This window comes from Babylonia areolata, chromosome 28, assembly GCF_041734735.1.
Source record: "Babylonia areolata isolate BAREFJ2019XMU chromosome 28, ASM4173473v1, whole genome shotgun sequence".
In the NCBI taxonomy this organism is placed as follows: Eukaryota; Metazoa; Mollusca; class Gastropoda; order Neogastropoda; family Buccinidae; genus Babylonia; species Babylonia areolata.
Window position 1 is genome coordinate 14,145,828 of NC_134903.1, and position 12,500 is coordinate 14,158,327.

The following is a 12,500-nucleotide window of genomic DNA, read 5'->3' on the forward strand; positions in this document are numbered from 1 at the left end:
TAGTGTTTGACATCCGTCACGTGGCTATAGTGTTTGACATCCATCACATGACTATATTGTTTGACATCCGTCACGTGGCTATAGTGTTGACATCCGTCACGTGGCTATAGTGTTGACATCCGTCACGTGGCTATAGTGTTGACATCCGTCACGTAGCTATAATGTTGGCATCCGTCACGTGGCTATAGTGTTTGACATCCGTCACGTGGCTATAGTGTTTGACATCCATCACATGGCTATATTGTTTGACATCCATCACATGGCTATAGTGTTTGACATCCGTCACGTGGCTGTATTGTTTGACATCCATCACATGGCTATGGTGTTGACATCTGTCACGTGGCTATAGTGTGGACATCCGTCACGTGGCTATAGTGTGGACATCCGTCACGTAGCTATAATGTTGACATCCGTCACGTGGCTATAGCGTTTTATATCCGTCACGTGACTATAGTGTTTGACATCCGTTACATTGCTATAGTGTTGACATCTCTTTTTTCGTGAAGAGGAAATCAAAGGGTGGAGAGAGACAGACAGACAGACAGACAGACAAAAAGACAGACAGACAGAGACAGAGGGAGACGGAGAGAGAAAAAGAGAGAGATAAACTGAATCTGTCTCTGGCTCTCTGTCTTTACCCTTTGAAAATGTCTGTGGTTCTGCCTCTGTGTCTCCATTTCTATATATGTCTGTCTACACCCCCCCCCCCCCCCCCCCCCCCCCCCCCCCTCTCTCTCTCTCTTCTTTTCTCTCTATCGACCTATCTGTCTATCTATTCATGTGTGTGTTTCTGTCTGTCTCTGTCTCTGCCTCTCTCTCTCTCTCTCACTCTTCTCACTCACTTTCTCTCTGTCCTTATAATTGAAATGAAATGATCTCTCTCTCTCTCTCTCTCTCTCCATCACACACACACACACACACACACACACACACACACACACACACACACACTTCTCACTCACTTTCTCTCTGTCCTTATAATTGAAATGAAATTATCTACATATACATCTTTAAAAAAAAAAAATAAAAAAAAAAGTCGTCGACAGAAAGCTATTGCAGACGAAGTGAAATCATAAATGATTCCATCTTGTTTATGAAAAAAATGAATTCGTAGTGATCTTGTTTTCCGACAGGGTATTATTATTATTTTTTTTAATGTTGTACTGCATTACATATGAGAACAATATTCTCTTAATGAAAACGTTTGATGTGTTGTGACAAAAAGAAATACAACTTTACACCACACAATAGAACTCGATAGAAACACAACGAATATTCTACAGGTCTGGATATAAATTCAAGTTGGAAAAGAAGCACAGAGACCATATCTCTTTCTGTGTATTCCAGTTGATCGTTTCGTTACAACCCTCTTTCTCATTTTCTCTGTCTATGTGTGTGTGTGTGTGTGTGTGTGTGTGTCTGTCTGTCTGTCTGTCTGTCTATTTCTGTCTTTCCCTCTCTCTCTCTAGCTTTTTCTCTCTAATTTCAATCTTTTGCCTTCTACTAATGTAGCCGTGGTCCCGAGCAATATTATCATATAAGGGGGACGGTACAAAAGAATTACTGATTACTGTATCAAAGGATAGAAAATATCCACGCGCAGCCCCAGGGACATAGACAGCCAGGCACAAAAGGGTTTTTCTATATTTTTATTTACAATAGTTATGAGAAAATAAGAAGAAGAGATATGGCGATGACGCTGACCGTTGCAGCAACACACGCTCTGTGTACGACACAGCAAGAGAGAGAGAGAGAGAGAGCAGGCTCTAGCCAGTGGCTGGCCTGGTGGAAAAGTGGCCAGTCATCACCTGCTAGGGCTATTTATGCCAGTTAAGCGAACTACAATGACGCCCGCGTGTGCTGCGAAGCAAATCTGCTCAGAACAGGCTAAATTTGAATAGAATTGTGTTTGTTACAAGGTGTTCAGTGATAGATTTCTAAATGATTCCTGAACCAATTTACGTCGGATTGGTCGCAAAAGAAACAGCTCAACACCTACTTTCTAATGATTATTAAATGAAGTGTTGATTTTTTAAGATGGATTTAAGATCTTAATTTAAGTCACCTGAAAAGGGTCAGTTTTGGCGATCTTGTCGCTGAAAATTACAAACTGCGTCAAATCAGTACAACAGATATAATCTGCAGTGAACAATACCTAGATTTGAATTAATACATGTTCGGAGCAGTTTAGAATTGGCTTTGCAATCACAGTTCGAATGGCGCAGCATTCTGCAAGAGTCATTAAGACTGGCGTGTTAGTTGTGAAAAAGGCGTCTGCTATACAGCTCTTACGCGAAAAATTTTTGAAGTCAGCTGAGCGCTTGGCTACACTTATTTTGTCTTTCATTTTTCTTTTGATTTAAGGTTAAGTTTTATACGTATAATAAAAACATTTCTATCATCTACCGGCAACTCTGAAGGCTTGCTAACTAGGCCGTTGGATCTCTTCTCAGGTCAGGAATTTCCCTTCTTTTTATTCTTTTCCTCTTCTTTTTTTTTAAGGTGACGTGTTGGTGTTTGTGTGTGTGTATGGGGGTGGGGGGCGGGTATTGTGTAAAACATGGGGTTAATTCACTTGCCTTAACGCCCGTGTGAAAGGGAAACCTGCAACTCTCGATGATTGTCGTCATTTAGGGGACTTACAAGGCAAGCGTTCTTCGAACATTCATTGAACCAGAGTAGTGCTGTCACCGCTAAATACCACGGAAGGAAGGAAGAGAATGAGCGACAGGACAGGGCAGGGCAGGGTCGCCTCTGACACGTTGCTTTGTGGCAGGTCTGATCAGAGATGGTGGCGGTCTGTAGATTGCTGAAGGGAGGAGTACGACAGAGCAGACGCGGGTGTGCCTGTGCACGACATGTGTGTGTGTGTGTGTGTGTGTGTGTGTGTGTGTGTGTGTGTGTGTGTGTGTGTGTGTGTGTGTGTGTGTGTGTGTTGTTGTTGTTGTTGTTGTTGTTGTTGTTTTCCGGGCGAGAGGTGTTTGTTTCTGGCGTCAGTGGAATGACGATGAGAGAGAGAGAGAGAGAGAGGGGGGGGGGGGGGGGGGGAGAGGGGGGCAGAGAGAGAGAGGGAGAGAGAGAGTGGGAGGGAGACAGAGAGATAAGACAGACAAGACGGGCAGACAGACAGAGATAAATAGAAACAGAGACAGAGAGAGACAGAGGGGGACTGAAAGTGATAGGGACAGTAAGAGGAGATGAAGAGAGAGAGAGAGAGACAGAGAGAGAGAGAGAGGGTGGGGGGTAGAGGGAGAGACAGAGACACAGAGAGATTGAGACACGGAGAGAGAGGGGAGAGAGAGGGAGGGGAGAGAAAGGGAGACGGAGATAGAGAGAAGGAGAGGGAGGGGGGGGGATAGATATGGTGAAAAAGAGAGGAGAGGGGGGAGAGAGAAAGTGAGTAAGGGAGAGAAGAATGGACGAAAAAAAAAAGTGATGTGATGTTAACAATGCTTCCCCGCCATACACCCCCCCCCTCCCCCCCCCCCCCCCCCCCCCCCCCCCCCCCCCCCCCCCCCCCCCCCCCCCCTCTCCGCGCTGTTTTGGAAACTTGGCTACGTGTGCTGGAATACCTGTCGGTCAGATCAAAGAGATCAAAGAGATGGTATGGTGTCTGTGTGTTTGTACACTCTTTCTCTTTCCTTGTTGTGTGTGTGTGTGGGGGGGGTTTGTTCTGTCTGCCTGTCTTGTATTCTCCATGACGCTTGTCTCTCTGTATCTCTGTCTGTCTCTCTTTATCTGTGGGGGGCTACGTTTGTCTGTCTGAGACAGAGAGAGAGAGAGAGAGAGAGAGAGAGAGAGAGAGAGAGAGAGAGAAAGGAGAGAAAGGAAAGAGAATGGGAACACAGAGAGAGGCGGAGCAGAGAGAGGGGGGAGAGAGAGGGGAAGAGAGAGAGGGAGAGGGGACAGAGAGGGGGAACAGAAAGAGGGGGGGGGGGGCAGAGAGAAACAGAGGAGAGACAGACAGACAGACAGAGAAACAGAGAGAGAGAAAGAGGGATGGTGAGGGGAGAAAGAGGGGAACAGAGAGAGAGAGAGAGAGTTTCAGTTTCAGTAGCTCAAGGAGGCGTCACTGCGTTCGGACAAATCCATATACGCTACACCACATCTGCCAAGCAGATGGGTGACCAGCAGCGTAACCCAACGCGCTTAGTCAGGCCTTGAGAAAAAAAAAAGAAAAGAAAGATAAATACATAAAAAAGAGCTACTACTACTACTACTACTACTACTAATAATAATATGTATAAGGCGCAAAAACTTGATGAAGTTAACTATAAGTGTACAAAATATAGTATAAAAAAGGCAGTAGTAATGATAATAATAATAACATGATAATAATATAATAATAATAATAATAATAATAATAATGATAATAATAATAAAATTAAAAAAATAAATAAGACAACAATGATGATAAATAAGCAAATAAATGTGAAACATGAAGACACACATTCACATATACACCCACACATGCATAACAGATATATGCAGCAAACATGCAGTTTCCACAGATATGAAAGCACAGTCAGATACACACACAGAGAAATAAAGGAAAGGAAAGAGAAGGGGAACACAGAGAGAGGGGAGGGGGGGGGTGAGTGAGGGGAAGAGAGAGAGAGGGAGAGGGGACAGAGAGGGGGAAGAGAGAGAGGGGGGCAGAGAAACAGAGGAGAGACAGACATACAGAGAGACAGACAGAGAGACAGAAAGAGAGATGGTGAGGGGAGAAAGAGGGGGACAGAGAGAGAGAGAGAGAGAGAGAAGAAGGGAGGGTAGAGAGAGGGGGAAGAGAGAGAGAAAGGGAAAGAAAGGGATGGTATGGAGATAGGGACACACACACACACACACACACACACACACACACACATATATATATATATATATATATATATATATATATATATATATATATAAAGAGACAGAGAGAGAGGGAGGGAGAGAGAGAGAGAGACGAATATGCGAAAGAAACAGAACAGTGATGCTGATAATGAAAAATAACCATTTTTTCTACCCTGCTGATTTGAAAACTAGACCACGTGTATGGTGGGGAATAAAAGTCAGTCACTTCAAAGAGATGACAGAGATCGCAGATCGCATGGTGTTTGTGTGTGGTTTCTTGGCGCATAATTATGCGTTAATTCTAAAGAATGTGTCTGTGTTTGTGTGTACAAGTTCCATGTAGTCCTTTCCATGATTTGTAATGGATGTGATGCTTTGATTTTATTTCTTCCTTTCTCGTTTGATGTTATGTGATGCTGTTTGCAATTCATTTGTTTATATTTTCCCCTAATTTTCTCCCTTTGGGGGCTGGATTTTAAAAAAAAAGCATTGTTGGTTATTCTATTACCCTGAGAAATAAAATTCATTTATTCATCATTCATTCATTCTATGAGCTCTCTGTCTCTCTGTCTTTCTTTCTATCTCCCTCTGTCTCTCTTGATCTGTCTCCGTGTGTCTGTGTCTGTCTGAGACAGAGGCGGACAGACAGAGAGAGACAGAGATAGACAAAGGAGAGAAGAGGGGGGGGGGGGGGGGATGGGAGGGGGGGGGCGGGGGGGTGGGGGGGGGGGTCGAGAGAAACAGAGGAGAGAGAGACAGACAAATAGACATATAGATTCAGAAAGATGGACAGAGAGAGAAGGAGAGAGGGGGGGACACAGAGAGAGAGAGGGAGAGAGTGTGTGTGTGTGGGGGGGGGGGGGGGGGCAGGGGGGGGGGGGGAGAAAGAAAAAGGTAGGGGAGAGAGAAGGAGGTTGAGAGACAGAGAGAGACGAAAGGAGGTGAGTAAAAATGAGAAGGCGAGACAGAGAGAGCTAGAGAGAGAAGGGGCAGGGGGTGGGGGTGGGGGTGGGGGGGGGGGAGAAAGTGAGTGAGAGAGAATGGGCGAAAGAAATGGGACTCCCCCCCCCCCCCCCCCCCCCCTGCTGTTTTGGAAACGTGACGACGTGTGTCGGAACAAATGTCGGTCAGTTCAAAGAGATCAAAGAGATGGTAGACTGCAGGTGTCTGTGTGTTTGTACACCCCTGAGTTGTTTTTTTTCTTGTTATGATTGTGGTTTTGCTGTGTCTGGCTGTCTTTTATTCTCTATGACGCAAGCTGTCTCTTTCTTTCTTTCTTTCTTTCTTCTTTCTTTCTTTCCGTTATCGACTTGCCGATGACTGTCGTTGTGGATGTATGGTCTCCATAACCCACTGAACACTGATATGGATTATAGGATCTTTGACATGCGTATTTGATCTCCTGCGTTTGTATACACACAAGGGGGGGGGGGGGGGGGGGGGGGGGGGGGGGGGGGGGGATGTTCAGGCACTAGCAGGTCTGCACACATTTATGCTGACCTGGGAAATCGGAAAATTTAATATTCACCCTTTACCCACCAGGCGCCGTTGCCGAAATTCGAACCCGGGATCTTCACATTGAAAGTCCAAAGCTTAAACCACTCGGCTATTGCGCCCGTCTCTGTCTTCCGGTCTTTCCGTATGCATGTATCTCTCTCTCTCTCTCTCTCTCTCTTTAATCAGTTAAAAACTTAGTATGGGGTTCTATGAGGGGAACAAAAGGCATAGACAAAAAGGAAGTGTTACATTTGGATGGTAGATTTTCAACAATGTATTTTTATGAAGTGTTCGTATTGATATGTGTGTCGATGTCACATACTTAAATAATCATTATATGGATTTTTATGTACTTCGTTTCTTGGGGGAGAGGGGGGGGGGAAGGCACAGTACCCGCCTGCCACATGGACTTTTAAGTAAATGACAAAATACCAAAATGCCGCTTATCACTTAGTAGTTTAGTTTGCTTTGATTATGTTTTTCCTTTCTGTTCCATTTTATTTGTTTTGCACCATTTTTGTTCTGACTTGTACCTACCATGTAACTAGACCTTTACAGCAAATGACATTAAACATTTCAGTGTTCAGTGTTCTGTCTCTCTCAGATAAATTTATCTCAGAAATACAAAGAATAAGGCATAAGCACAATGATCAGAACATACTAGAGTAAATGAGGAGGATATCCATGTGTAAATTTAATTTTCTTATGTTAATTTGTTAATTGATATACTGAACTATATCATTGCCAAAATGGAGGGTCGAGTTTGTATGATTAGTTTCTTTGTGTGTGTGTGTGTTTGTTCCGCTTGTTTAATGTAATGTGAGAGAGTGATATTAAGAGATTTTTTTTTGTTTGTTTGTTGATGGAACGCTGTTAAGCAGAATGTTGCTTTGCACTTAAGGGTATTTTAAGAATTAGCCCTTGTCACCCCCTTGTCAATAGACCCTTGCAGGTAATGACAATAAAATGTCAAAGCGTCAAAGCGTCTCTCAGCTGAAAGATATCAAAGAGTTCGCATGGTGTCTGGGGGTGTCTCTACACACCTACTCTTTCCTTATTGTGTTTGTCAGTTTGTTCTGTCTGCGTTTGGTGCATATCTGTTATGCATGTGTGGGTGTATGTGTGAATGTGTCTTCATGTTTTACATTTATTTGCTTATTTATCATCATTGTTGTCTTATTAATTAATTAATTAATTATTTATTATTATTATTATTATTTTATTAATAATAATAATAATATTACTACTACTACTACTACTACTACTACTACCTTTTTACATTATAATTATTATTTATTTATTTATTTATGTAAGCTTATCTATTATTTATTCACCTTTTTTTTTTCTTTTTCTTTTTTCTCGAAGCCTGACTAAGCGCGTTCGGTTACGCTGCTGGTCAGGCATCTGCTTGGCAGATGTGGTGTAGCGTATATATTTATTTGTCCGAACGCAGTGACGCCTCCTTGAGCTACTGAAACTGAAACTCTGTCTGGCTGTCTTTCACTCTCCATGACGCTGTCTGTCTCTCTGTCTTTCTGTCTGTCCCTCCCTCTCTCTCTCTCTCTCTCTCTGTCGCTGTCTCTCTCTCTGCACCCCCTTCTGCCTATCGTTATCTCTGTGTCTCCGTGTCTCTGTCTGACTGTCTGTCTCTCTCTCTTTCGGTCTCTTTCTCCCTCCTCCCTATCTCTCTCTCTCTCTCTCTCTCTCTGCTGTCTGTCTGTCTCTGTCTCTCTCTCTCTCGTGTGTGTGTGTGTGTGTGTGTGTGTGTGTGTGTGTGTGCGCGTTCGTTCGTCTGTGTGAGTAACAGAGAAACAAGCAAACAGGCAAAGTCTCCGGCTTTTTTTTATTTTTTTTTTTTTTTTTAGCAGAGACAAAACTTCAGAAATAGGACAAGACCTTCCTGAGTACTGGCTGGTCAAGGACCCTAGGTCTGGAGGGAAAGGTCGGGTTGGTGAACGTGTGTGTGTGTGTGTGTGTGTGTGTGTGTGTGTGTGTGTGTGTGCGTGTGACAGTTTGACAACTGGCTGGAACAAAGGACCATAATTTAGTGAAGACCGCTCCCGTTATAACGTTGTAAATGTTTTGTGTCTTGTCTTGTATTGTATTGTATGACGTTGCGTTGCGTGCGTTGTTTTGCGTTTTGGTCTGTTGTGTTTGAAACCCATCTTGTACCACAATGCCCAAACTATCAAGAATTATGAGAACAGTATATGTATGTATGTATGTATGTATGTATGTATGTGTGTGTGTGTATATATATATATATATATAGATAGATAGATAGATAGATAGATAGATAGATAGATAGATAGATAAAAAAAAAATATATATATATATATATATGTGTGTGTGTGTGTGTGTGTGTGTGTGTGTCTGTGTGTGTGTGTGTGTGTACATATACATATATACATATATATATATATATATATATATATCTGTGTGTGTGTGTGTGTGTGTGTGTGTGTGTGTGTGTGTGTGTGTGTGTGTGTGTATTCTTCTTTTTAATACATATATTCCTATTACGTGCTATATACATGTCCAGCATAGTTGGACTTTTCTTGTTCCTGGGATCAGAAAGTCAGTAACCCATTTACAGTCATCAACTTCCTCTGTCCTTCGACATAGCTTTTGCTGTCCGTCATAATATGTACACTAACTGATGTATTGCTCCCCAGTTCTGTCAGGAGGAAGGTGGCAGAATGGTTAAGACGCTCAGCTGCCAATACAGAGAGTCCGTGAGGGTGTGGGTTCGAATCCCGCTCTCGCCCTTTCTCCTAAGTTTGACTGGAAAATCAAACTGAGCGTCTAGTCTTTCGGATGAGACGATAAACCGAGGTCCCGTGTGCAGCACGCACTTGGCGCACTGAAAAAGAACCCATGGCAACGAGAGTGTTGTCCTCTGGCGAAATTACGTAAAATGAAATCCACTTTCATAGGTACACAAATATGTAAGCATGCACTCAAGGCCTGACTAAGCGCGTTGGGTTATGCTGCTGGTCAGGCATCTGCTCAACAGATGTGGTGTAGCGTGTATGAATTTGTCCGAACGCAGTGACGCCTCCTTGAGAAAGTGAAACTGAAATCTGTCATTTCGATGCACACGAACTACGACTGACTTTGGAATCAATACTTGCATGGGGTTTGTATGGAGTTGTACGTTGCTTGTATTGTTGTTGCTATGACAAGGGAACTGGCAACGGGAATAAGCACGGGTCTACGGCTTATTCATTATTTACGCCATTCAGAGTACAGAGTTGTCTGTCTGTCTGTCTTTCTCTCTGTTTCTCTCTCTCTCTCTCTATCTCTCTGTCTCTGTCCGAAACTCACGTGTTCATTTCACATTATTCACTCATTATATTCAACCATACATACACATGTTCACTACATATCTTAGTCCTCAGTCTTAACGAAACTTGAAATTCCCTCTCTTTTTTTTTTTTTTTCTTTAACTAATAAAAATTTTTACACAATATTTACAACTTTTTCATTCTGGTTTTATCAGTTTCCTCCCCATCAGTGATGGTGTTGGTGATCACACACCTTTCCTGCTCACATGGAAAATACTGTAATCCCACACAGTGGTGATTACACACTTCACCAACTCACATGGAAAATACTGTAATTCCACACAGTTAATTGTGATCACACACCTTTCCTCCTCACATGGAAAATACTGTAATCCCACACAGTTAATGGTGATCACACACCTTTACTTCTCACATGGAAAATACTGTAATCCCACACAGTTAATGGTGATCACACACCTTCCCGCTCACATGGAAAATACTGTAATCCCACACAGTTAATGGTGATCACACACCTTTCCTCCTCACATGGAAAATACTGTAATCCCACACAGTTAATTGTGATCACACACCTTTCCTCCTCACATGGAAAATACTGTAATCCCACACAGTTAATTGTGATCACACATCTTCCACCTCACATAGAAGATGTTCGAATTCCCACACAGTTAATGGTGATCACACACCTTTCCTCCTCACATGGAAAATACTGTAATCCCACACAGTTAATTAGTGATCATACACCTTCACCTCCTCACATGGAAAATACTGCAATCCCACACAGTTAATGGTGATTACACACCTTTCCTCCTCACATGGAAAATACTGTAATCCCACACAGTTAATGGTGATCACACACCTTTACTTCTCACATGGAAAATACTGTAATCCCACACAGTTAATGGTGATCACACACCTTTCCTCCTCACATGGAAAATACTGTAATCCCACACAGTTAATGGTGATCACACACCTTTCCTCCTCACATGGAAAATACTGTAATCCCACATAGTTAATGGTGATTACACACCTTTCCACCTCACATATAAAATACTGTAATCCCACACAGTTAATTGTGATCACACACCTTTACTCCTCACATGGAAAATACTGTAATCCCACACATTTAATTGTGATCACACACCTTCCACCTCACATGTAAAATACTGTAATCCCACACAGTTAATTGTGATCACACACCTTTACTCCTCACACAGGATCGTAACCCAGACGCCGCCATTCAGCAACAATCGTAAAAAACGCGTCAAACCTTTAAGAAGACGTCACAGAAATTGTGCGTCACATAAAACATTGTAAAACATTACCTGACTCTCTCTCTCTCTCTCTCTCTCTCTCTCTCTGTGTGTGTGCTGCTACCTCTGTCTGTCTCTCTGTCTCTTTCTGTGTCTCTTTCTCTGTCACGCTCTCCCCCTCCCCCCCCCCCCCCCCTCCCCGCACTCTCTCTCTCTGCCTCTGTCTTTCCTTCTCTCTTTCCATGTCTCTCTGTCTCTTTCTCCGTCTCTGTCTGTCTGTCTCTTTGCCTCTGTCTCTTTCTGTCTCTCTGTCTCTTTCTCTGACTCGCCCCCCCCCCCCCCCCCCCTCCCATCCCCGCCTCTCTGTCCCTGTCTCTGTCTCTCTGTCTGTCTCTGTCCTTGTCTCTCTGTCTCTGTCTCTGTCTCAGTCTCTATCTCAGTCTCTGTCTGTCTGCCTGTCTGTCTGTCTGTCTGTCTCTGTCTACCTTTACCTCTACGTGCTGTTAAGGTAGTTTCTAAAGGGCCTGATCAACAGGATGGTTTTCTGCTACGTTCAGCTACTGCCCATCCCTTATTTAAGCACCTGGTGGGTAAAGGGTGGAGATTTTTGCTTATTTGTTTATTTATTATCGTTATTGTCTTTTTACTTAATTTTTATTTTTTCATTGTTGTTGTTGTTGTTATTATTATTATTATTATTATTATTATTATTATTATTAGCAGTAGCAGTAGCAGTAGTAGTAGTAGTAGTAGTAGTTGTAGTAGTATCTTTTTTTTCACATCTAAATATTCATTTACTTCTTTATTTGTTTAATTTTCTGTTTCTTTTTCTTTCTTTCTTTCTTTTTTTATCTCAAGGCCTGACTAAGCGTGTGGGGTTACTCTGCTGGTTAGGCATGTACTTGTCAGATGTGGTGTAGCGTATATGGATTTGTCTGAACGCAGTGACGCCCCCTCCCCCCATTGAACTACTGATACCCATACTGATACTGCTGGCCCAGACAATATCACATTCTAAGACAGAGTCCAACAACCCTGTTTCCAGGAATACAGCGGATCCGAGACGAAATCCGCAACATCACGGCCATGATGGAAGAGGAGATCCACCAGGAGGCGCCCGTCACAGGGGAGATGATCGCCCTCCTCACGGTGCTCTCCCTTTTCACGGTGGTGGGAAGCGTGGGCAATGGGCTGGTGCTCTTCGTCTTCAGCCGGGTACGGGACAAGACGACTGCCCAGCTGTTCATCCTGGCTCTGGCGCTGATCGACCTGTTCACGTGCATGCTGATCATCCCCATGACCATGTACGTGGAGTACACGCGCTACGACATCAAGTACGACTGGCTGTGCAAGCTGTACCAGTTCCTCATCACCTGCAAGGTGCCCCTGTCTGCTTTCATCATGGTGGCCATTGCCTTCGACAGGTACTTCTGCATCTGTCACCCCTTGAGGAAGATTATCACGCCTTGGAGAACTAAGGTGAGTTTTGGGTTCGGGTGTGGGTGTGGGTGTGGAGTGGTGTGGAGTGGTGTTGGTGTGGTGTTGGTGTGGTGGGGTGTGGTGTGGTGTGGTGTGGAGTAGGGTCATGTTGTTGTTGTTGTTGCTG